This window comes from Staurois parvus, unplaced genomic scaffold (genome assembly GCF_062004578.1).
Source record: "Staurois parvus isolate SC_StPar_1 unplaced genomic scaffold, SC_StPar_1.0 ptg000147l, whole genome shotgun sequence".
In the NCBI taxonomy this organism is placed as follows: domain Eukaryota; kingdom Metazoa; phylum Chordata; class Amphibia; order Anura; family Ranidae; genus Staurois; species Staurois parvus.
The window spans coordinates 10,335,525-10,360,312 of NW_028317943.1; the positions used below are offsets into that span (position 1 = coordinate 10,335,525).

At 44.5% G+C, this 24,788-nt stretch overlaps 1 protein-coding gene across 2 annotated transcripts in view; it reads left to right on the top strand.

Moving 5' to 3' along the window:
- The first annotated feature begins 771 nt into the window (after window positions 1–771).
- Window positions 772–24,788, top strand: part of LOC149464754 (V-set domain-containing T-cell activation inhibitor 1-like) — a 74,644-nt gene continuing 50,627 nt past the window's right edge. Inside the window, exon 1 of one of the 2 annotated variants that reach the window (XM_089674197.1) lies at window positions 772–873. The gene's annotated coding sequence lies outside the window, so the exon portion shown is untranslated. The remainder of the gene's footprint in view (window positions 874–24,788) is intronic. The other variant, XM_089674198.1, reaches the window with a different exon arrangement.

Here is a 24,788-nt window from a genome sequence, read left to right on the forward strand (position 1 = left end):
CTTCCACTGATACCAATGATGGGGCACTATTCCTCCCACTGACGCCAATGATGGGGCACTATTCCTCCCACTGACGCCAATGATGGGACACTATTCCTCCCACTGACGCCAATGATGGGGCACTATTCCTCCCACTGACGCCAATGATGGGGCACTATTCCTCCCACTGATGCCAATGATGGGGCACTATTCCTCCCACTGATACCAATGATGGGGCACTATTCCTCCCACTGATACCAATGATGGGGCACTATTCCTCCCACTGATACCAATGATGGGGCACTATTCCTCCCACTGATACCAATGATGGGGCACTATTCCTCCCACTGATACCAATGATGGGGCACTATTCTTTCCACTGACACCAATGATGGGACACTATTCCTCCCACTGATAGCAATGATGGGGCACTATTCCACCCACTGACACCAATGATGGGGCACTATTCCTCCCCCACAGACACCAATGATGGTACACTATTCCTCCCACTGATACCAACAATGGGACACTGTTCATCCCACTGACATCAGTGATGGGGCGCTAGTCCTCCCACTGCAAAATTACAGTTATGAAGTAGCAACGAAAATAATTTTATGGTTTGGGGGTCACCACAACATGAGGAACTGTATTAAGGGGTCGCGGCATTAGAAAGGTTGAGAACCACTGCTATAGAGACTCAGGTCTGAAGAAGGAACCAGCTCTGAAATGCAATACCTTCAGCTCCTACTCTGCTTTCCAAGCCTCGTTTTTGATACACAGACACTTCCTAGGTTTTACTTCCTCATCCTATAGACAGAGTTTGCTGCTGCACGGCTGGATGTCTCACCTGGATCTTATTATACCACAAGATGAGTCTTTTTAACTATTTATATTGTAAGTGCAATTTATCTATTGTTCACTAATACATTGTCTATACTGCACTTAGACGCGCCTTCCTCTCTTTTTCATGTTTAATGCATTAGAGCATTAAACATGAAATTCATTCTTGAAATGCATTCTTCCACTCTAAGAAGAGCTGCCTCAGTGTTACTGCTCCCATCCATCCCTGATATCCATCTGGCACCTTTATCCTACAACTACAGAGGTTGGTCTCTAACAAGCACGTCCTATAAAATATACACTTTCTGTTTGCAAAATACAACTTTCTTTGTACACCTGCTATGATAAATGCTATTTTACATATTACCTTTCTGGTTTAATGTTGTGTGCCTTTTAGACATTATTTGCAGATATGGGAGGTAGTCTGAAGATCTGCTGACTTATGTCGTTGGCATGAAAAACTGATTTAAAGAGCTAGTGGATCTTTATTAATTTAGAACAATATCCTTCTATAATATTGCCCGTGCCATGTATGAATGCTGATTCACCCCGCACGGCTACATGGTAATTGTCTGCGAGCGATATCCGTCTGTAATATCTCCCGTGCCATGTATGAATGCTGATTCACCCCGCACGGCTACATGGTAATTGTCTGCGAGCGATATCCGTCTGTAATATCTCCCGTGCCATGTATGAATGCTGATTCACCCCGCACGGCTACATGGTAAATGTCTGCGAGCGATATCCGTCTGTAATATCTCCCGTGCCATGTATGAATGCTGATTCACCCCGCACGGCTACATGGTAAATGTCTGCGAGCGATATCCGTCTGTAATATCTCCCGTGCCATGTATGAATGCTGATTCACCCCGCACTTCTACATGGTAATTGTCTGCGAGCGATATCCGTCTGTAATATCGCCCGTGCCATGTATGAATGCTGATTCACCCCGCACTTCTACATGGTAATTGTCTGCGAGCGATATCCGTCTGTAATATCGCCCGTGCCATGTATGAATGCTGATTCACCCCGCACGGCTACATGGTAATTGTCTGCGAGCGATATCCGTCTGTAATATCGCCCGTGCCATGTATGAATGCTGATTCACCCCGCACTTCTACATGGTAATTGTCTGCGAGCGATATCCGTCTGTAATATCGCCCGTGCCATGTATGAATGCTGATTCACCCCGCACGGCTACATGGTAATTGTCTGCGAGCGATATCCGTCTGTAATATCGCCCGTGCCATGTATGAATGCTGATTCACCCCCACTGCTACATGGTAAATGTCTGCGAGCGATATCTGTCTGTAATATCGCCCGTGCCATGTATGAATGCTGATTCACCCCGCACGGCTACATGGTAATTGTCTGCGAGCGATATCCGTCTGTAATATCGCCCGTGCCATGTATGAATGCTGATTCACCCCGCACTGCTACATGGTAATTGTCTGCGAACGATATCCGTCTGTAATATCTCCTGTGCCATGTATGAATGCTGATTCACCCCGCACTTCTACATGGTAATTGTCTGCGAGCGATATCCGTCTGTAATATCTCCCGTGCCATGTATGAATGCTGATTCACCCCGCACTTCTACATGGTAATTGTCTGCGAGCGATATCCGTCTGTAATATCACCCGTGCCATGTATGAATGCTGATTCACCCCGCACTTCTACATGGTAAATGTCTGCGAGCGATATCCGTCTGTAATATCTCCCGTGCCATGTATGAATGCTGATTCACCCCGCACTTCTACATGGTAATTGTCTGCGAGCGATATCCGTCTGTAATATCGCCCGTGCCATGTATGAATGCTGATTCACCCCGCACTTCTACATGGTAATTGTCTGCGAGCGATATCCGTCTGTAATATCTCCCGTGCCATGTATGAATGCTGATTCACCCCGCACGGCTACATGGTAATTGTCTGCGAGCGATATCCGTCTGTAATATCTCCCGTACCATGTATGAATGCTGATTCACCCCGCACTTCTACATGGTAATTGTCTGCGAGCGATATCCGTCTGTAATATCGCCCGTGCCATGTATGAATGCTGATTCACCCCGCACGGCTACATGGTAATTGTCTGCGAGCGATATCCGTCTGTAATATCGCCCGTGCCATGTATGAATGCTGATTCACCCCCACTGCTACATGGTAAATGTCTGCGAGCGATATCTGTCTGTAATATCGCCCGTGCCATGTATGAATGCTGATTCACCCCGCACGGCTACATGGTAATTGTCTGCGAGCGATATCCGTCTGTAATATCGCCCGTGCCATGTATGAATGCTGATTCACCCCGCACTGCTACATGGTAATTGTCTGCGAACGATATCCGTCTGTAATATCTCCCGTGCCATGTATGAATGCTGATTCACCCCGCACTGCTACATGGTAATTGTCTGCGAACGATATCCGTCTGTAATATCTCCTGTGCCATGTATGAATGCTGATTCACCCCGCACTTCTACATGGTAATTGTCTGCGAGCGATATCCGTCTGTAATATCTCCCGTGCCATGTATGAATGCTGATTCACCCCGCACTTCTACATGGTAATTGTCTGCGAGCGATATCCGTCTGTAATATCGCCCGTGCCATGTATGAATGCTGATTCACCCCGCACTTCTACATGGTAATTGTCTGCGAGCGATATCCGTCTGTAATATCGCCCGTGCCATGTATGAATGCTGATTCACCCCGCACTTCTACATGGTAATTGTCTGCGAGCGATATCCGTCTGTAATATCGCCCGTGCCATGTATGAATGCTGATTCACCTCGCACTGCTACATGGTAAATGTCTGCGAGCGATATCCATCTGTAATATCGCCCGTGCCATGTATGAATGCTGATTCACCCCGCACTTCTACATGGTAATTGTCTGCGAGCGATATCCATCTGTAATATCGCCCGTGCCATGTATGAATGCTGATTCACCCCGCACGGCTACATGGTAATTGTCTGCGAGCGATATCCGTCTGTAATATCGCCCGTGCCATGTATGAATGCTGATTCACCCCGCACTGCTACATGGTAAATGTCTGCGAGCGATATCCGTCTGTAATATTGCCCGTGCCATGTATGAATGCTGATTCACCCCGCACTGCTACATGGTAATTGTCTGCGAGCGATATCCGTCTGTAATATCGCCCGTGCCATGTATGAATGCTGATTCACCCCGCACGGCTACATGGTAATTGTCTGCGAGCGATATCCGTCTGTAATATCGCCCGTGCCATGTATGAATGCTGATTCACCCCGCACTTCTACATGGTAATTGTCTGCGAGCGATATCCGTCTGTAATATCTCCCGTGCCATGTATGAATGCTGATTCACCCCGCACTGCTACATGGTAATTGTCTGCGAGCGATATCCGTCTGTAATATCGCCCGTGCCATGTATGAATGCTGATTCACCCCGCATGGCTACATGGTAATTGTCTGCGAACGATATCCGTCTGTAATATCTCCCGTGCCATGTATGAATGCTGATTCACCCCGCACGGCTACATGGTAATTTTCTGCGAGCGATATCCGTCTGTAATATCTCCCGTGCCATGTATGAATGCTGATTCACCCCGCACTTCTACATGGTAATTGTCTGCGAGCGATATCCGTCTGTAATATCGCCCGTGCCATGTATGAATGCTGATTCACCCCGCACTTCTACATGGTAATTGTCTGCGAGCGATATCCGTCTGAAATATCGCCCGTGCCATGTATGAATGCTGATTTACCTCGCACTGCTACATGGTAAATGTCTGCGAGCGATATCCGTCTGTAATATCGCCCGTGCCATGTATGAATGCTGATTCACCCCGCACTTCTACATGGTAATTGTCTGCGAGCGATATCCGTCTGTAATATCGCCCGTGCCATGTATGAATGCTGATTCACCCCGCACGGCTACATGGTAATTGTCTGCGAGCGATATCCGTCTGTAATATCGCCCGTGCCATGTATGAATGCTGATTCACCCCGCACTGCTACATGGTAAATGTCTGCGAGCGATATCCGTCTGTAATATCGCCCGTGCCATGTATGAATGCTGATTCACCCCGCACTTCTACATGGTAATTGTCTGCGAGCGATATCCGTCTGTAATATCTCCCGTGCCATGTATGAATGCTGATTCACCCCGCACTTCTACATGGTAATTGTCTGCGAGCGATATCCGTCTGTAATATCGCCCGTGCCATGTATGAATGCTGATTCACCCCGCACTGCTACATGGTAATTGTCTGCGAACGATATCCGTCTGTAATATCTCCCGTGCCATGTATGAATGCTGATTCACCCCGCACGGCTACATGGTAATTGTCTGCGAGCGATATCCGTCTGTAATATCTCCCGTGCCATGTATGAATGCTGATTCACCCCGCACGGCTACATGGTAATTGTCTGCGAGCGATATCCGTCTGTAATATCTCCCGTGCCATGTATGAATGCTGATTCACCCCGCACTTCTACATGGTAATTGTCTGCGAGCGATATCCGTCTGTAATATCTCCCGTGCCATGTATGAATGCTGATTCACCCCGCACTTCTACATGGTAATTGTCTGCGAGCGATATCCGTCTGTAATATCGCCCGTGCCATGTATGAATGCTGATTCACCCCGCACGGCTACATGGTAATTGTCTGCGAGCGATATCCGTCTGTAATATCGCCCGTGCCATGTATGAATGCTGATTCACCCCCACTGCTACATGGTAAATGTCTGCGAGCGATATCTGTCTGTAATATCGCCCGTGCCATGTATGAATGCTGATTCACCCCGCACGGCTACATGGTAATTGTCTGCGAGCGATATCCGTCTGTAATATCGCCCGTGCCATGTATGAATGCTGATTCACCCCGCACTGCTACATGGTAATTGTCTGCGAACGATATCCGTCTGTAATATCTCCCGTGCCATGTATGAATGCTGATTCACCCCGCACTGCTACATGGTAATTGTCTGCGAACGATATCCGTCTGTAATATCTCCTGTGCCATGTATGAATGCTGATTCACCCCGCACTTCTACATGGTAATTGTCTGCGAGCGATATCCGTCTGTAATATCTCCCGTGCCATGTATGAATGCTGATTCACCCCGCACTTCTACATGGTAATTGTCTGCGAGCGATATCCGTCTGTAATATCGCCCGTGCCATGTATGAATGCTGATTCACCCCGCACTTCTACATGGTAATTGTCTGCGAGCGATATCCGTCTGTAATATCGCCCGTGCCATGTATGAATGCTGATTCACCCCGCACTTCTACATGGTAATTGTCTGCGAGCGATATCCGTCTGTAATATCGCCCGTGCCATGTATGAATGCTGATTCACCTCGCACTGCTACATGGTAAATGTCTGCGAGCGATATCCATCTGTAATATCGCCCGTGCCATGTATGAATGCTGATTCACCCCGCACTTCTACATGGTAATTGTCTGCGAGCGATATCCGTCTGTAATATCGCCCGTGCCATGTATGAATGCTGATTCACCCCGCACGGCTACATGGTAATTGTCTGCGAGCGATATCCGTCTGTAATATCGCCCGTGCCATGTATGAATGCTGATTCACCCCGCACTGCTACATGGTAAATGTCTGCGAGCGATATCCGTCTGTAATATTGCCCGTGCCATGTATGAATGCTGATTCACCCCGCACTGCTACATGGTAATTGTCTGCGAGCGATATCCGTCTGTAATATCGCCCGTGCCATGTATGAATGCTGATTCACCCCGCACGGCTACATGGTAATTGTCTGCGAGCGATATCCGTCTGTAATATCGCCCGTGCCATGTATGAATGCTGATTCACCCCGCACTTCTACATGGTAATTGTCTGCGAGCGATATCCGTCTGTAATATCTCCCGTGCCATGTATGAATGCTGATTCACCCCGCACTGCTACATGGTAATTGTCTGCGAGCGATATCCGTCTGTAATATCGCCCGTGCCATGTATGAATGCTGATTCACCCCGCATGGCTACATGGTAATTGTCTGCGAACGATATCCGTCTGTAATATCTCCCGTGCCATGTATGAATGCTGATTCACCCCGCACGGCTACATGGTAATTTTCTGCGAGCGATATCCGTCTGTAATATCTCCCGTGCCATGTATGAATGCTGATTCACCCCGCACTTCTACATGGTAATTGTCTGCGAGCGATATCCGTCTGTAATATCGCCCGTGCCATGTATGAATGCTGATTCACCCCGCACTTCTACATGGTAATTGTCTGCGAGCGATATCCGTCTGTAATATCGCCCGTGCCATGTATGAATGCTGATTTACCTCGCACTGCTACATGGTAAATGTCTGCGAGCGATATCCGTCTGTAATATCGCCCGTGCCATGTATGAATGCTGATTCACCCCGCACTTCTACATGGTAATTGTCTGCGAGCGATATCCGTCTGTAATATCGCCCGTGCCATGTATGAATGCTGATTCACCCCGCACGGCTACATGGTAATTGTCTGCGAGCGATATCCGTCTGTAATATCGCCCGTGCCATGTATGAATGCTGATTCACCCCGCACTGCTACATGGTAAATGTCTGCGAGCGATATCCGTCTGTAATATCGCCCGTGCCATGTATGAATGCTGATTCACCCCGCACTTCTACATGGTAATTGTCTGCGAGCGATATCCGTCTGTAATATCTCCCGTGCCATGTATGAATGCTGATTCACCCCGCACTTCTACATGGTAATTGTCTGCGAGCGATATCCGTCTGTAATATCGCCCGTGCCATGTATGAATGCTGATTCACCCCGCACTGCTACATGGTAATTGTCTGCGAACGATATCCGTCTGTAATATCTCCCGTGCCATGTATGAATGCTGATTCACCCCGCACGGCTACATGGTAATTGTCTGCGAGCGATATCCGTCTGTAATATCTCCCGTGCCATGTATGAATGCTGATTCACCCCGCACGGCTACATGGTAATTGTCTGCGAGCGATATCCGTCTGTAATATCTCCCGTGCCATGTATGAATGCTGATTCACCCCGCACTTCTACATGGTAATTGTCTGCGAGCGATATCCGTCTGTAATATCTCCCGTGCCATGTATGAATGCTGATTCACCCCGCACTTCTACATGGTAATTGTCTGCGAGCGATATCCGTCTGTAATATCGCCCGTGCCATGTATGAATGCTGATTCACCCCGCACTGCTACATGGTAAATGTCTGCGAGCGATATCCGTCTCTAATATCGCCCGTGCCATGTATGAATGCTGATTCACCCCGCACGGCTACATGGTAATTGTCTGCGAGCGATATCCGTCTGTAATATCGCCCGTGCCATGTATGAATGCTGATTCACCCCGCACGGCTACATGGTAATTGTCTGCGAGCGATATCCGTCTGTAATATCGCCCGTGCCATGTATGAATGCTGATTCACCTCGCACTGCTACATGGTAAATGTCTGCGAGCGATATCCGTCTGTAATATCGCCCGTGCCATGTATGAATGCTGATTCACCCCGCACGGCTACATGGTAATTGTCTGCGAGCGATATCCGTCTGTAATATCGCCCGTGCCATGTATGAATGCTGATTCACCCCGCACTTCTACATGGTAATTGTCTGCGAGCGATATCCGTCTGTAATATCGCCCGTGCCATGTATGAATGCTGATTCACCCCGCACGGCTACATGGTAATTGTCTGCGAGCGATATCCGTCTGTAATATCGCCCGTGCCATGTATGAATGCTGATTCACCCCGCACTGCTACATGGTAATTGTCTGCGAGCGATATCCGTCTGTAATATCGCCCGTGCCATGTATGAATGCTGATTCACCCCCACTGCTACATGGTAAATGTCTGCGAGCGATATCCGTCTGTAATATCGCCCGTGCCATGTATGAATGCTGATTCACCCCGCACGGCTACATGGTAATTGTCTGCGAGCGATATCCGTCTGTAATATCGCCCGTGCCATGTATGAATGCTGATTCACCCCGCACGGCTACATGGTAATTGTCTGCGAGCGATATCCGTCTGTAATATCGCCCGTGCCATGTATGAATGCTGATTCACCCCGCACAGCTACATGGTAATTGTCTGCGAGCGATATCCGTCTGTAATATCGCCCGTGCCATGTATGAATGCTGATTCACCCCGCACTGCTACATGGTAATTGTCTGCGAGCGATATCCGTCTGTAATATCGCCCGTGCCATGTATGAATGCTGATTCACCCCGCACTGCTACATGGTAATTGTCTGCGAGCGATATCCGTCTGTAATATCGCCCGTGCCATGTATGAATGCTGATTCACCCCGCACGGCTACATGGTAATTGTCTGCGAACGATATCCGTCTGTAATATCTCCCGTGCCATGTATGAATGCTGATTCACCCCGCACGGCTACATGGTAATTTTCTGCGAGCGATATCCGTCTGTAATATCTCCCGTGCCATGTATGAATGCTGATTCACCCCGCACTTCTACATGGTAATTGTCTGCGAGCGATATCCGTCTGTAATATCGCCCGTGCCATGTATGAATGCTGATTCACCCCGCACTGCTACATGGTAAATGTCTGCGAGCGATATCCGTCTGTAATATCGCCCGTGCCATGTATGAATGCTGATTCTCCCCGCACTTCTACATGGTAATTGTCTGCGAGCGATATCCGTCTGTAATATCGCCCGTGCCATGTATGAATGCTGATTCACCCCGCACGGCTACATGGTAATTGTCTGCAAGCGATATCCGTCTGTAATATCGCCCGTGCCATGTATGAATGTTGATTCACCCCGCACTGCTACATGGTAATTGTCTGCGAACGATATCCGTCTGTAATATCTTCCGTGCCATGTATGAATGCTGATTCACCCCGCACGGCTACATGGTAATTGTCTGCGAGCGATATCCGTCTGTAATATCTCCCGTGCCATGTATGAATGCTGATTCACCCCGCACTTCTACATGGTAATTGTCTGCGAGCGATATCCGTCTGTAATATCGCCCGTGCCATGTATGAATGCTGATTCACCCCGCACTGCTACATGGTAATTGTCTGCGAGCGATATCCGTCTGTAATATCGCCCGTGCCATGTATGAATGCTGATTCACCCCGCACGGCTACATGGTAATTGTCTGCGAGCGATATCCGTCTGTAATATCGCCCGTGCCATGTATGAATGCTGATTCACCCCGCACTTCTACATGGCAATTGTCAGCGAGCGATATCCGTCTGTAATATCGCCCATGCCATGTATGAATGCTGATTCACCCCGCACTTCTACATGGTAATTGTCTGCGAGCGATATCCGTCTGTAATATCGCCCGTGCCATGTATGAATGCTGATTAACCCTCACTGCTATATGGTAATCTATACTGTTTTTAAAAACCACCTCTAACTGAAGCTGATTCATAACTATCAATGTTCTTAATGGTCATTCTTACTGCTTCAAAAATCTTTAACTCTGGTCCATATTACTGTGATGTTTATTTTGCTGTTATTGTCTAACCCAAATTTATGAGCTGATCCTAATCTTTACAACTCTGCCCTCCTGCTCTAGTGTTGTCTCTTGTAATCCTCCTTTGGTGTAAGAAGTTTGCCCTGCTAGCCATGTGTCTCTGCTAAGCATTCCTAACTGATTAATTGGCAATTCTCCCACCCAACTCAGTATAAATTTAGGCCTTCCTTAGGGGAGGCACAGCCAGGGGCAGCATTGGCAACTATCATCTTTGGATAAAGTATTGATCTTGGATTAAGTATTACACTTCGGCTCTGCACTTCAGTGAATGCAGAAAGCAAGAAACAGCAGACAACTTCAAATACTAATCAGACTACATGTGACCTTTTTGCCCATCCAGCTATTTCAGCTCTTATCTAATCTGCTTCATCTCCACTCTGTAACATGCACTCCCTACTCCTCCTTTTCACAGTTGTGTCCTCTCTCTTCAAACTCTCTCTCCTTCACCCCTCTTTTCCACCCCACAGATTATATGTATCACCCTCACTCCTTTATTCACCTTATTACTGTACTCATCAACTCCTGCTAATTCTGAACCCACACACTAATAAAACCTCCAGGACACTTGAACCTGTCCCTCCATATAAGTGATACTCCCATATTACCGCCCTCACCTTTCTGCTTCTCCTAACATCTGGAGACATTTCCCCAAATCCTGGGCCGCCATCTTTTTCCTTTGATCAACATACCCGCACCCCCTATCCTCCAACAGCAGCCACAATCCACACAATCTACACAATCTAGTTACTATTCCTCTTCTTCCTAAGCCTCCCCTTTTCCTGTGCCCTCTGGAATGCCCGCTCTGTTTGTAACAAACTCACCTCTGTCCATGACCTTTTATCACAAACTCCTTTAACTTGCTTGCAATTACAGAAACCTGGCTTCATGAATCTGACTCACCCTCTCCCATGGTGGTGTCCTCTGAACTCACTCTCCCAGGCCTAGTGGATGGAAAGGAGGTAGAGTAGGAATCCTCATAATCCCTCAAACTTTTCAGGTCCTCCATTCACCTCCCTCTCCTCATTTGAACTTCACTGTATTTGTCTGTTCTCTCCAGTTTCTTTAAGAATTGCTGTGATCTGTCGTCCTCCTGGACCGGTATCAAGCTTCCTCGATGACTTCTCTGCTTGGCTACCTTACTTTCTCTCTTCTGAAATTCCCACTATCATTCTTGGTGTCTTCAACATCCCTGTTAATCTTAACACTCCTGCTGCCTCTAAACTTCTGAGCCTAACCACTTCTTTTGACCTAAAGCAATGGACGCATGCTTCTACTCGAATGGTAACTGCCTCGACCTTGTATTCTCCTACCTATGCACTCCTTGCAACCTCACCAACTTTCCTCTTCCTCTCTCTGATCACTCCCTTATTAGCTTCACTCTCTTCTTGGCTTCCTCCTCCTTGTCTTCTAACTACCAAACAGTTACCTGTAGAAACCTTCGTTATCTTAACCCTTCTCTTCTTTTTTCAGCAACAGATTGTCTCTATGACAAAATATCAGCCCTGTTCTGCCCCAACCTGGCCCCTTCTGTCTACAGTAGTTCACTGTCATCCACCCTGGACACATTGGCCCCCCTCACTACCCACAGAATTAGGCCCCGACTTCTGCAGTCCTGGCAAACAGACAATACCAGATGTCTCAAAAAGCATTGCCCTGCGCTTGAGCATTTATGGCGTAAGACTAAGACCCAGCAAGACTTCGACCAATATAAATCTGCCCTTCAAAAATACAATTCTTGTCTTCATACTGCCAAACAGACCTATTTTATAACTCTCATTTACACCCTCTCACGCAATCCCCATCAACTCTTTTCTACCTTTAACTCTCTACTTCGTCCTTCTCTACCTCCACCCACTAACTCACTCACTGCCCAGGAGATCGCTAATCACTTCAAAAATAAGATTGATACAATTCGTGCCGAGATCTCCACTGTACAGATATCTTCCTCACCCTACACTCCTTGTCCACCTGCGCAATCTGTACTTCCCTTGTTTAACCCAGCTACTATAGAGGAGGTTGGTTTCTAAAGCCCACCTAACCACCTGCCCCCTGGACCCTGTTCCCTCGCTAATACTACGGTCACCCTTTGGCTTTATCCTTCATTCTTTAACTCATATCATCAATCTCTCCCTTTCTACTGGCATCTTCCCCAACTCTCTAAAACATGCGCTAGTCACACCCATACTTAAGAAAGCCTCACTGGACCCCACCAATCTTGGCAACCTAAGACCCATCTCCTTACTCCCTTTTGCCTCCAAACTCCTTGAACGTCTAGTCTACAACTGGCTGAGCTGCCACCTTATAGAAAATAACCTTCTCGGTCCTCTTCAGCCTGGATTTCACCGACAACACTCCACAGAAACTGTTCTCCTAAAACTCACAAACGACTTACTAACCACTAATACCAATGGTCACTATTCCATACTCTTGCTCTTGGACCTCTCTGCTGCCTTTGACACAGTTGACCACCCCTTCCTCAAAAAAAAACCCTATTTACTTGGTCTCTGTGACTATACTCTCCATTGGTTTGAATCTTACCTATCTCACCGCACCTTCAGTGTCACTTGAAACTACTTCCTCCTCTCCTACTCCTCTTACTGTCGGGTCACCCAAGGTTCTGTCCTCGGACCTCTCCTATTCTCAATCTACACTTCTTCCTTGGGTCAGCTGATAGCTTTCTATGGTTTCCAATACAATTTCTATGCTGATGACACACAAATCTATTTCTCTAATCCTCAGCTCACCCCATCAGTTTCCACACGTATCACCGATTTACTAACAGACATATCAGACTGGATGTCACACCACTTCCTAAAACTCAATCTATCCAAAACTGAGTTCATAATATTTCCTCCCCCACGTGCCAATTCCCCTGATTTCTCAGTCAGGATCAATGATCAATAGCACCACTATCAACCCATCCCTGCATGCCAGGGTGCAGGGGTAATCCTGGATTCTGAACTATTCTTTCAGACCCACATCCAATCCCTGTCCAAATCATGCCTCCTCAACCTCCGCAACATCTCCAGAATACACCCCTTTTTAACCAATGATACCACAAAGCTCCTAATTCACTCCCTGGTAATCTCTTGCCTTGCCTGAAACTCCCTCCTCATTGGCTTACCTTTACATAGGCTATCCCCCCTCCAGTCCATCATGAATACTGCTGCCAGGCTCATCCACCTTACCAACCGATCAGTGTCTGCTACACCTCTCTGCCAATCCCTGCACTGGCTTCCACTCGCTCAACTAATAAAATTAAAAATACTAACAAAGCTGCCCCCAGCTACATCACCAACCTGGTCTCAAAATATCAACCAAACTGCTCTCTTCGATCCTCCCAAGACATTTTGCTCTCTAGTTCCCGTGTCTCCTTCTTCCATGCTCGCCTCCAGGACTTCTCCCATCCTATGGAACTCCCTACCCCAATCTGTCTGGCTGTCTCCTAATCTATCCACCTTTAGACGATCCCTGAAAACCTTTCTCTTTAAAGAAGTCTATCCTGCTTCTACCTAGTAAACCGCCATTTATTTCCTCCATCAGCTCATCCCCCCACAGCTATTATCTTTTGTATCATTCAACCCTTCCTCCTAGATTGTAAGCTCTAAGGAGCTGGGCCCTCTGTTTCCTCTGGGGACAGATGCAGTATGGAATCAATGCTGCATCCACCTAGATGTGTATAAAGTTTTTTAAATCCCCATACTTCTTTTTTACGTAAGAAAAAAATGTCTTCTTGATCCAACTTGATAACTAATTTGATAAAAACTGTACTATGGAATTGCAGATTATAAGCAGGGCCTCTGTTTCCTCTTGTACCAAATTGTATTGTAACTGTAATGTCTACCTTCATTTTGTAAAGCACTGTGCAAACTGTTGGCGCTATATAAATCCTGTATAATAATAAATAATTAATTTAGAGGTCACTGGATTGATAGTGAGTGCCCACTTTCCATGGGGGTTGGTGTGGTGGCACGGTTGAAAGATTATATATCGGCCCAATGAATATTCACTAGTTTGGGAGAGGCATTGTGAATTACAATTTTTTCACAACAATTTGAGATGTAATATGTATTATTGGTGGTAGCGCCATATTCCCATGTTTCTTTTTCTTTATATTAAGTGATTTATCTGCACTTAAAAGGGGGGGGGCAGCTACACTAGTTTGTATAAGAGCAGGCACTTTTATATTTGTCAACTGCCTCAAATCAAAGTCTTTTCAAAGCCATATTGTCCAAGCCATATTGATCTCATGTCCCAGTTGCATTAATATAGTTTTTTTCCAATATTACAGTCGCAAATAGTTGCGGCCACTGGCGATCTGTCATTATAGTGAATGGGGCATTGGGGCTGGCACCTAGCCACTCACAGCTGTAGCAGGAATCTGAAGATTACTACTATTGCAATTTGAAGCAGCCTTATTTGCTGGTGTAAATGCAGTCTTAGTATATAATCTTACTAGAGCACCCGCCTAGTTCCTAAACCTGATTTTTCCTAGAGTACTGGAATTTTGGTGGAAGGATACTAATTCAGGTGCTTGCACTAACTAAAATGACAAGTTTGCAAGACACAAAAGTCAAAAAATTTGATAGTTGTGTTAAGTTCTTTAAAACAGGGCTTAACATTTCTAAGTCTAGACCTACTAGCCAGGCACAAACCTTAGTCTCCACCAGTTGCCCCACCCAACCATGCCCAGGTCCGCCTCCAATCCCACCCCCAGCCCTGCCCCCAACCACACCCCCAGCCCTGCCCCCAACCATGCCCCCTTAAAGCTTAAAAGTAGAAAACATACACAGTGTGCATATCCGGACAGTCTGTAATAATTACAGACTGTCAGGATATGCACACCGTGTATATTTTCTACTTTTAAGTCATACATTGTTGTACTGCAGCTCAACCTCACTGAGTCTTTCGATTCTTTTTATCAAAAAATAATTTGTTGCAATAAACATTTATTGTTTTATACCTGTTACACACTTTTTTGCTTTTCAAAGTCCCAGGGGGATATTTCCATAGTTGTTGTCTGTTTCAATATTTGGGTGTTGGCAAAAACAGTGTAAATGGTGGGGCATTGTACCCAATTTCCTAGTCTTTGTAATCTCGCCAGACACAGACAACAGTAAAATACATAGGTTCTAGCCCTTTCTCTCTCTATTCAAAACTTCAAACAATTGAGTGGTGCTCCATTCTAACTGTGACAATGAGTAACGATCTGTAGTGTGCATGCAAGCAGCTCACCTTAAGCAGGCCATACACAAGTCATTTTTCCCCAAAGCGGTGGAGAGCGGGCCTCGTGTCCCCCGCGGCGGCGAAGAAGAAACCGGAAGTCGGAAACCGGCAGTCGGTTTCACAACAAGGCTTGGAGCACAAGTGGAACGCAAATCGATCCCTGGGTTCTGGGGATTGCATTGCAAGCCACCCACTTCATTGCAAGCCACCCGCTCTACCTGTGCTCGCCACAAAGGGATTTTCCCTCGCATTTTGCGAGCGGAAATTTCAAGCCCCTCTTTAAAACATATATGCATCTTCCTATACACCATGCTCTTAAACTATAATAAGTTTTGATTCTTCTTTCAATCTCAACACTGTGCATGACCACATGTGGGAAAAATGCTCACTCACCAGATTTCTATGGCCTGTACAAGCCTTAATAAGTAAAACCACCAAAGTAGACACACGGGATCCTATGGCATCATACGCTCCTGTATTATATATTTGTCATGGGTGACATATGACATAAGTTACAAAAATAATGTTCTCATAGTGTAGTATATTTATTAAAATAGAGACATCTTAAAAACAGATATAATGCACTCACATTTAAAGTGTTACTAAACCCAGAACAGTAAAATCCGTCTGTATATGCAGCAAAGCATGCTTGTTATACTCACTGTGGAACCTAAGGGGTCCTGCATTGTGTAAAAACACTGTTTGATCCTGACTTCTCTGATGCTCCCCTTCTTCCAGTGTCCCCCTCTTATCTCCTGATAAGACATATCATGTGGAGTCACTCTGTACATGCTCAGTTTGGTGTATATTGCTAGAGTTGTTTTTTTTTCCTTGGGAGAGTGCATGTGATCAGCAAAGGGCCAATCAGCACTGTCCAGACAGGTTTTCTGCATCCTCCTAGAGCAAAATGAAAACTCTTCCTACAAGCTTTAACCAATGCTCGGCTGAACATTGATAGAAGTCACAAAGCTGCTCCAACTGCTGATGAGAAAAGGTATTTAGCAGTTTATATTTACTAAAATAATTGCATTTCCATGTTCTGTGTACTGTGGGAGACCAGATATAGTGAATGCAGGGTCCTGGGTTTAGTAAGCCCTTAACTGTGCCTTTGAGGCACCAGCACAAGCAGCCTTCAATGGGAGAATCAGTCAGCAATGCCGCTTGCTGCCAGAGTCGAAGTTTGTTCCATAGACCTGAACTTTTTCCCCAGAAGTGACGTCACCATGACCCGGATATGACAGCAATGGCCACAGATTCAACGCATTTCGCAAAATGTGTGTCCTCAGGAAGCTTTATGTGTTTTGTAGTTTGATTTTGAGGCATTGTTTCTGAGGAAAAATTGCATGTATTCTTAGATTTTTTTCGGTTGGGTCAGTAATATTGGTTGTAAGGAGTAGCACCTACCTTTCATTCACTATTTTTGCACTTAAAATTGTGGGTTACACTTTAAAGGGGCAGCTACACCTGGCCACATCATGCATTGGATTGGCACTCTCTTATTACATATATTTTTTAAAATGACAAATTAGCTAATTACTTTTTTTTTTTAGCTTTGCCTAGTTTTTTATATTACTGTGTTGAGTAAGTTCAACATAAAATGTTTATTAGAAATAGATGACAAATCATACAACATTCACAGAAAACAAGTAAATGACAACAAACTGATCCTAACATTTTGACACTAGTGTAGTAGCTGTTGTTGTGGCCTTGTGCTTTTTGTGAATGACAGTGCTGCTCTCCAGTGAAATCATTCAAAATACAAGCTGACAGTTACAACTGTACTCTCTCCTCTGATCCAAAAAGCAGTTGGTCGATGGGCAGGCGAGTTTCACGATTCACAATTAGATGGTAGAGCTGCAAATGTGTAGACTGACAGCTTTCAGAATAGGAGAGGGCTAAGGTTGGGTGGACTCTGTGTGCACCAGGGGCGGACTGACAACTCATGGGGCCCCCAGGCAATAGAGAATCATGGGACCCCTGTGTCCTCACCCACACTCAAACCACACCCAAATAAGCCTATGAAAGATACCAGGGGCATCTCATGGGGCCCCTTATTGACCCCGGGCCATCGGGCAGTGCCCGAGTGCCCAAATGGTCAATCCACCCTTGGTGTGCACTGTCTGTACTGCCCCCACTCCTAATATTTCAGAGCTAATGATATTTCCTTATTATTGGTTGCATAGCAGTGGATGTGAGAAGGGGCTCTCTGACTACACTGTTCAGAAACTACTTCACAGATTTAAAGTGGCAGGTGCACTGGATCACATGGGGGATTCAACAATTGTTTTACATACAGTATCTGATGATACTTTGGTATGGAATGGTTTACATTGCATAGGTACATTCAGTTAGTGGTAATTAAACTGATTTTTTTTTTATGCCTAGCTTGAAAGATTTACCTCCACTTGCTGCCCCAATAGCCAAAACAGGACATGAGAAGAAATCCCTGCAAATTATTGGAGGTTTTTCCCTCTATTACTGTTCTGCTGACAACCCAAAACTTTCACTTTCAATGATAATGAATCCCCCTATCAGGGGAAGAGGTAGCAATAAAAACCTGATATATATTCTCTAATCCTTCTCCCTTCTGTCCAAAACTAAAAAAAAAGGTTTTGCCTTAAGTTATACTTTAAGGAAAGCCATAGTTTATAACATTTTCAGATGGAAGAAAAGATAATTGCTTGATCCTCCCAGTGTTGATGGGGAACATCTCTTGCGGTGCTATTGTATTCTGCTGGTGCAGAGCCTTCACAGCCGACACAACACAATGATCATTGCTGGAGCCTATAGCCACCGGCAATGATCACATGCAAAAAATCAGACCAGCTGGTTGTACTAATCGACTGATGGATCGACTTCAGTATAACCAGCCTGCCCATAGATGGATTGATATTCTGGTGGTCCCTGCTGAACTTGCCAAGATTTGACCCATCTATGGCTTTACAGCACATCTGAGTCTTACATCCTCCATGGATTATATAAGAGACCTGATTCAGTGACTTCGGAGACTTAGCTGAAATACTGTTTTGTGCACGGTTCAATTCTCCCTACTGTAGTCCCTGAAAGCTGTAAAGGGACAGTGAATCAAGTCCTCTTCTTCTGCACCACAAATAGAAAAGACTTTTTTTTTTTTTTAAATTCTACTTTAAACAAAATACATCTTAACTGCTTCACATCTGCCCCATAAAATGCTACAGGGCGGCAATTGTGCACAAAAGCACGTATATATATGTGATTTGGCATTTTCGGGTAGGGGGAAATTCGCAGCCGCAGCTGTCAATCACTGGGTCCCGGTGATTACTCGCTGGTGCCGTTGATTGACGAGGATTTACAACAGTTCTCCCTGTCAGCTCCTGCACACTGCTTTGCATGGCTGAACACAGCATACAGCACAGTTAACCCTTTGAGCACCCCACATGTTAACCCCTCCCTGCCCAGTGCGATTAGTACAGTGTCAGTGCTTTTTTATTAGCACTGATCACTGTATTGGTGTCACTGGGGATGTCAATGACACCAAGTCAGTTTCCCCCAGTGTCAGACTGCCCACTGCAGTCTCACAGTCCCGCTATAAGTCACTGAATGCCACCATTACTAGTGAAAATGGAAAAAACAAGCCCAGTATATACCGCCATTTGTAAACGTATAACTTTCACGTAAACCAATTAATTTACATGTTTTGTGATTTTTTTTTTTTATCAAAGACATGTCGAGACATACATGTTGGCTTAAATTTATGATGAAATTTGATCTCTTCAAAAATTTTTAACTGGACATATTTAACCATTTCAATACCGGGCAATTTTACACCTTCCTGCCCAGGCCATTTTCCAGGTTTCAGCGCTCTCACACTTTGAATGACAATTGCGCAGTCATACAACATTGTACCCAAACTAAAATTTTATCATTTTCTTCACACAACTAGAGCTTTCTTTTGGTGGTATTTAATCACCGCTGGGTTTTTATTTTTTGCTAAATTAACAAAAAAAGCACGTTTTTCTCTGTTTCTGTTATAAAAGTTTACAAATAAATAATTGTTCTTCAGAAATTTAGGCCAAGATGTATTCTGCTACATGTCTTTGTATTATTTAGTTTGTAGGAAAGTTATAGAGTGCACAAACTATGGTATAGATCTGAAAATTGATCAATCCTGAAGTACTGACAGCCAATCTAATTTCATGAGGTCCAAGAATGTCAGAACAGTACAGATATCCCCCAAATGACCCCTTTTTGCAGAGTAGACAGTCCGACGTACTTCATAAGAGGCATGGCGAGTTTTTTGAAGTTGTATTTTTTTTGTCATAATTTTTCGGAAAATGAAAAAAATTATTTTCACTTTTTTGTTTTTACATACTGTCACCAGTGCAGTACAGCATCATCATATAACTGGCATGGCGGTGAACAGGGACACTGACTGGTGACAGTATGAAAAAAAAAAAAATATATATATTTTTTTATTATTATTTTTTATTATTTTTAATTTTTAATTTTTTTTTTTTTTTTAAGATTTTTTTTTCATATTTTACTATGACCAAAGTAGTACAATGTTACCATAGTAACATTGTACTACTTTGGGGAAGTTTTCAGTATTTTTTTTTTTTTTTTTACACAATTTGCTTATAGCAAAGAATTACTTTGCTATAAGCAAGCATTTACCTGAATGACATCGATTCATTCAGGTTTTTTTTTTTTGTGCTTAGCTGTGATTTGGCCACAGCTAATCACATGACATGTGCATGTGACCTGCTGTGACCATTCACAGCTAGACAATAGTATACAATGGATGGCATGAATGAAGCCATCCATTGTATACAACTGTCATGTGACCTGCTGTGATTGGTCACAGCAGGTCACATGGTACCGGCGACAGGGGCCGGTACTCAGATCTGTCATCGGCATGACCGGTGACAGATCGCGCCGCTGCACGGCTCTGTAACCGCAAGAACTGCGCATGTGCGGGAGGACGCCAAATGGCATACACCCTGGAAAGCTAATGCATTTTTGCGGCCGCCAAATGGCTATAAGCCGGGAGACAAATGGTTAATAGCAAAGAGTCAAACATATTGTTTTTTTTTTCTTAAAATTGTGGGGCTTTTTTTTTTTTTTTTTATAGCGCAATAAATACAAAATGCACAGGCGAACAAATACAACTGAAAGAAAGTTCTATTAGTGGGAAATAAAGGATGTAAATTTCATTTGGGTGCAGCATTGCATGACCGCGCAATTGTCAGTTAAAATATCGCAGCACCATAACGCAAAAAGTGGCCTGGTCAGGAAGGGGGGTAAATCCTCTGGAGGGTAAGTGGTTAATGTTGGTTTATAAGCAGTACACATTGTACACATTGTGATGACAAGTGTGTCGCTTACAGTGATGCCACTATCTATTTGAAATAGTGTTTACAAGTGACCATATTTAAAATGACTACAGATTCCATTTAAAAGTTAGTTCTTATCTGCCCTACTGTATGTTATTTCTACAAGTTTATCTGAAGGATAGCTAAGCATATATATCATTCCTACAAGTTGGATTTCTGGACCAGAGCAAGTGAAATAAAAAAGACGGGATTTATTGAGACATACCCTGGAGTAAGCAATTAAATTAGCATTTTTAAAGAACTTGTCTTATATTAAAACATTTATTTTGTCTTTGTCAGCCACATGCCATACAGGTCACCCATACAGCTGGTACTATCAGCAACACTTAGGAATTCCCAGCTAATGCCAAACATGATCTTCCATCTGTTTCTATTTCCATCTGGCCCACTGAGACAAACGCTAAGTCTCTTTCCCAACAATAAAACCCAGACTATTACTTATTAATGTATCACATATGTTATCACAAAGTCTATGGACAGCAAGCAACTTCATTTGAACGTGCTTTTCATTTTAACAGAAACAGATACCCAGTATGCTTAAACCCTGATAGAAAACAAGAGTAATGATTTTTGTTTAGAATTTTTTTTTTTAAATCCCACATTGTAAAACATAACTATTGTCTGGCAGTGGAATGCTCAAAATTGGATTTAATAAAAAAAAAAATTGTATCTTTGGGCTTATTATCTGTTTTGCAAAAAGTCTTTGTTTTACCTTTCTGATATCAGAGGATAATGCAGTAACTAGTGTATTGATGATTTATTTCTGGTAGTTCTAACTAGAACAAAAAGAGTATTTAATTAGAATTCAATTGCCAGCTTGCATGCCAGGCTAATTGGCATTGAGATTATTCCCAAAACCTTGAAAAGCTATTAAAAATCATTTCACAAAACTCAACCAAGAGCTGTGCAACGTTTTATCTATAATGCTGGGAGAGATGGTAAGAGGAACACATCTGCCCAGAACTGGTGAATAGGGAAAAAGTTTGCAGACTTAAATCTAAGAAATCTAAACAGGACGGGTCTCTAAAATGTGTCAAGGGCAAATAAATGGGCGAGCAGAGCAGACAGTGTTCAAAGCTTCTGTGTGTGGCTGCAGGGGTGGATTGTTGAGGACACTAAACTAAAGGAGGTTGGACTGATTCATTGTGCAAGGCTGTGGCCATGTTCCTGTATCAGACAAAGGCTGAATATAGTGTGATACAGAGGGACCAACGGATAGAAGTAATATCTTGCAGTACAGTCAAACATGGAATGTGCAGTACATAACTCCCAACTTTATGAGACAGGAAAGAAGGACCGTATATAAGAAACAAAAAGAGGGCGCACGGGCCTAGTGCATTACCTTTACCTTCCCATCTGGCCCATATATATAAACAGCCAGACAGCAGCAGTGCAGGGGCGGGTGGCCGTTTATAAACGTCCTCCCTGGGAGCGCGCAGCACCACGGTACGGTGCCCGCTGTGTCACCAATCAGTGTACGGGACCTCTGTGTGATTGGCCAATCAGTGATCACATAAAGAGTAGTAAGCAAGATGTCACTTCTGACATCATTGCTTACTACGTGTGAAATCTGTGAATGATCACAGAGGTCACATGGTACAAGGCTATTCACAACAGTCTTGTACCATGTGACAAGCTGTGACCAATCACAGCTCACACAGTATTTCTCAATAGCTGCAAGAATGCAGCCAGAGAGAAGGAGAAATGATTGCTTTTATACCCATAAAGGCTGTAAAAGCAATCAGTGTAAAAAAAAAATAAAAAATAAAATCTTCATCACCCCCTACCATAGTGACACTGTACTGCTAGGGTGAGAGTATGCAAAAAAAAAACCATAAATAATAAAAAAAAAAAAGAATACAAATGTATAAAAATTTTTTGAAAAATTATAATTTTTAGTTATAAACTAATTTTGGGTTTTTCTTACTAAAAAGAGAATTGAATACATTTTGGCTACGATTTATGAAGAAAGATTGTTTATATGCAAAATTTTATAAGACAAAAGGCTTTTTTTAAAAATTTGTGGACTTTTTCATTTATATAGCAAAAAAAATAAAAATCCCAATGGTGAATAAATACCACCAAAATAAAGTTTTATCTGACTCAAAAAAATGCTAAAAAATTCAGGGTACAGTGTTGCATGACCGCGCAATTGTCATTCAAAGTGTGATAGCACTGAAAGCTGAAAATTGGCCTGGACAGGACGGGGGTAAAAGTGTCCGGACCTGAAGTGGTTAAAAATTCGATTTACAGTATTTATAAAAAGTAAAATACTCACAAGAGAAATAAAATCAAATGGAAAGCATGTCACAAGGGATGCAATGTGGTCCAAAACCCCTGAAGGTGGTCTGGTGGGGGATTGTAGACCCCTAGATAGCTAGTGGCTGACCTGTTTCGAGGTTGTACCTCTTCCTCAGAGCCAGTCTGAGTCTTAACTGGCTCTGAGGAAGAGGTACAACCTCGAAACGCGTCAGCCACAAGATATCTAGGGGTCTACAGTCCCCCACCAGACTACCTTCAGGGGTTTTGGACCACATTACATCCCTTGTGACATGCTTCCCATTAGATTTTATTTTTCTTGTATTTTACTTTTTATAAATAAATCTAATTTTTAAAGGTAATGCACTAGGCTGGGTGTCGGCAACCCGCGGCTCCAGAGCCGCATGCGGCTCTTTTTCACCTTTGCTGCGGCTCTGGAGCACACTGCCCACCAGTTGACAGGCAATAGGGTTGCCATAGCTCAGTGGTCGGCAAGCCGCGGCTCTTTTAACCTCCCTGGCGGTTTTCCCGAGTGTAGCTCGTGGTAGAATTTCTATACCACAAGCTACACTCGGGCTTACCATGCGGCGCTGCTCTGGGGGTCCCTGCAGCACTTACCTTGTCCTTCGTTCCCGCGATGTGTCCCCTGCAGCGTCCCCGGCCATCTCCTCCGGCCGATGCCGGCATCCGGCTTCTGTGTTCCGGTCCCCGTGACGTCGGGACGTACGGGCGCCGCCGGCGGCGGGAAATTTAAAAAATGTAAAAAATGTCTTTTTTTTTTTTTCAATTTTCCATAGTAAAACATTGCTGTTTCATCCCATTTCACATACATTTTGTCCCGAGTGCTTTGTCCGGCGCCCTGCCTGCATTTTGTCTGTTCTTTCTGCCTGGAAACTTAGAAAAGTCCATTACGTCCAAAAAGCGTCCCTTTAGGTCAAAAGCGGTTTTAGACCAGCTAGAGAACAGCGATAGTAAATCAGAACCACTTGCAGAATTGAGTGATAATGATTTGTGGGGAAATTTTCCTAAAAATTACAGCCTACAATAAAAAACTATTTCCATGCGAAAAAATGGTACCGCTTTCAGCACAAAAAATCGGAAGGAATCATACCGCCAGGGAGGTTAATGCAGCTCTTCTGTGTGCTGGGCGCCCGCTCCCCTCCCTCCTCTCGGGCGGCCGCCCCAAAAGTCAGGACTCTGCAGCTAGCCTAGCAATGGGCAAACTACGGCCCGGCGGACCTTATAATCCGGCCCGCGGAGCGTGGCAAACATTGGCTGTCAGGATGTAGGCGGGGCAGCGTGACGAACTCCTCTCCTCTCACAGTCCGCCCTGAAGACCAGAACTGCGCGGGAACACGGCGAGAGGAACGCGCGGAGTACAGGTAAGTGAATTGACACAATATGGGGAATGAATTACTATAGGGGGGATGAATTACTATAGGGGGGATGAATTACTATATGGGGGATGAATTACTATATGGGGGATGAATTACTATATGGGGGATGAATTACTATGGGGGATGAATTACTATATGGGGGATGAATTACTATAGGGGGGATGAATTACTATGGGGGATGAATTACTATATGGGGGATGTAT